This window comes from Oncorhynchus masou, unplaced genomic scaffold, assembly GCF_036934945.1.
Source record: "Oncorhynchus masou masou isolate Uvic2021 unplaced genomic scaffold, UVic_Omas_1.1 unplaced_scaffold_5863, whole genome shotgun sequence".
Taxonomy (NCBI): domain Eukaryota; kingdom Metazoa; phylum Chordata; class Actinopteri; order Salmoniformes; family Salmonidae; genus Oncorhynchus; species Oncorhynchus masou.
The window spans coordinates 14,148-16,404 of NW_027012285.1; the positions used below are offsets into that span (position 1 = coordinate 14,148).

A 2,257-nucleotide genomic window follows, 5' to 3' on the forward strand; every position below is an offset into this window, starting at 1 on the left:
ATGGTCCAAGAACTATCGATTTCTGGGTTATATTCCCACAGTACAACAAGTCATTTATTTCCATGTTGAAAAAAGAAGAGTACAAATAAAATGCCAGAGGTAGTTGATGTTTTCGATGAAAACATAAATGACTGTAGGGAAATAACTCACCAACATCAGAGACAAGGTGAAAGGTCAAGGGGACTGTCTTGATTTAAGGGTTAAAGGCTCTGCATGGCCAATCCGATATGGCCGTACAGCATTTACTGCAATACGGCCTCTACAGAAGTCAGGGCATTCATACTTCAGAGCTGTTGTAAAGGAAGGAATTTTGTGTTTATACAGGGAGTCCCGCCCCCAACTACAGTCATCCAATTATGTCAAAAACGGAGCTATACAGAGCTCTGCATGGTTATAAAATTTGGAGGTGCCCGGCAATGCGGAGCTTGGAGTTGGCCTCTGCAAGCCTCCGGAGGCTACGCAATTGTACGGAGCCTCCGGAACACATTTCTGGATCAAGAATAAATCTGCTTTTAGGGTGACTTAAGGGTTAGGGTGACAGTCTTGACTTAAGGGTTAGGGTGACAGTCTTGACTTAAGGGTGATAGTCACCCTGACCCTTCAATCAAGACTTCAGGGACTTGGGTCTCCCAGACTTCATCATCATAGTTGGGGATGGAGTTCTGGGAGTGGTCTTCAGGGTGACCATCTCCATAATTAGCATTCACAGCCAAGTCCATTGGGGTTTCCTGGAGGGGATGTGACTGTGAGCCGGCTGGTCCACTCTGTGTGTTCTCCTCCATGCTCTGGTCCCACTTGTTGGGCTACAGACTGCTCAGCCACAGTCCCCAGGACCTCAGGGTTATTCAGCGGAGTTATAACATCAGGGCTTGAGGCTGCATCTCCTCAGGATGGACATCTTCACCATTCACAATGTCCACCTCTGAAGGTCCCTGACAGACTGGTGGTTTCTGGGTACCTTCTAGTGATGACCTTACCTGGTCACCTTTTTCATCTGGACCAACCACAGAGGTAGCTGGGAGTAGAGCCCTCAGATCATCTGCTCTCACTTCCTGTGTCTGGAGGTCAAGGTTAGGGTCATCTGTGGTCACCGTTCTACTCCCGAGTTCCCCCTGGTCCAGAGTTTGACCCTCCAGTACAAAGAAGTTGTTTCGGACAATGTAGCGAACACACTGCAGGAGCACGTTCCTCTCATGGCGGATGTCTGGGGCCAGTAACTGTAAAGGTCAGGGGTCATAGAACAATTCAGCAGGTAGAAAAAAATGCTAACTACATTCACAATACAGACTTGAAAATGTTTAACTTTTATCTCAACCGATTTGTAAAATCAGTTGTGCCTTGATGCTTCTTTCCCGGTGTCTTACCATCTCAAGCAGAGTGGCGCGGCGCTGTTGGGGGGTGTCCATGTTGTTTCGTCCTCCTCTCGCTCCTCTTCCTCTCCCCGACTAGGTCTATGAGGACCAGACCCAGGCTGTGGTTCCCGGGGGGCTCAGGGTAGAGTCTCTTAGCCCCAGATGAAGCACTGTTCTGGGGCTTGGCTGGCAGAGCCTTCAGCATTGCCTGGTTCTCCTTCAGCAGCTGACTGGTCCTCTGGATGGGCAGGACTGAGACACCACTAACTTTACATCTCAACGTGTTGAATAACGAAATATAATGAAAGTTGAAATATTAAAGCTAAAACAGTGGAATCATTGGTGGCGTCTTCTGTTTGTTGCCTCCACACACAGAAAACAAGCCTCCATACGGGAAAACAGACAGCTGACATTTAAAGCTCACCTTGTGGTTCCTGGTCACTGTCGCTGTCGGTCATGGAGCGTAGCTGGCCATCAGAGATCCCAGCCCTGATGTCATTTGTTTAGGGGCCACAGTCACCCCACCTCCACTGACTGGCTCCTCTGTATCAGAGTCTGCAGGGTCAGAGTCAACAGGGGTTGTGTATACAGGAACAGACATTAGGACCTTTAAAAAGCTTGTCTCTGGCAGGTTCCTGGATCACTGACTGACCTGGGTCACTGTTGGCAAGAGCCCCCAGTGGGTCTCCCCTCCCTGGGGTACTGAGTGAGGGGTGGAGGCCTCTCCATGGGGGGTTGAGGGCGGTCTCTCTGACTGATGAGGACCTGGTCTGGCCCATCTGCCCCTCTGGAACCTTCCACCACGCTGTCCACGCGACCTCTACCACTCATCCTCCTGACAACAGAACACACAGCATGTTGTAGCATGGCCTTAATGGTTCAGCTAATATCGGTCCCAACTATTC

At 49.8% G+C, this 2,257-nt stretch overlaps 1 pseudogene; it reads right to left on the minus strand.

The window, feature by feature from the left end:
* Positions 1-436: 436 nt before the first annotated feature.
* Positions 437-1,439, minus strand: LOC135536271 (uncharacterized; annotated as a pseudogene).
* Between the last annotated feature and the right edge of the window lie 818 nt (positions 1,440-2,257).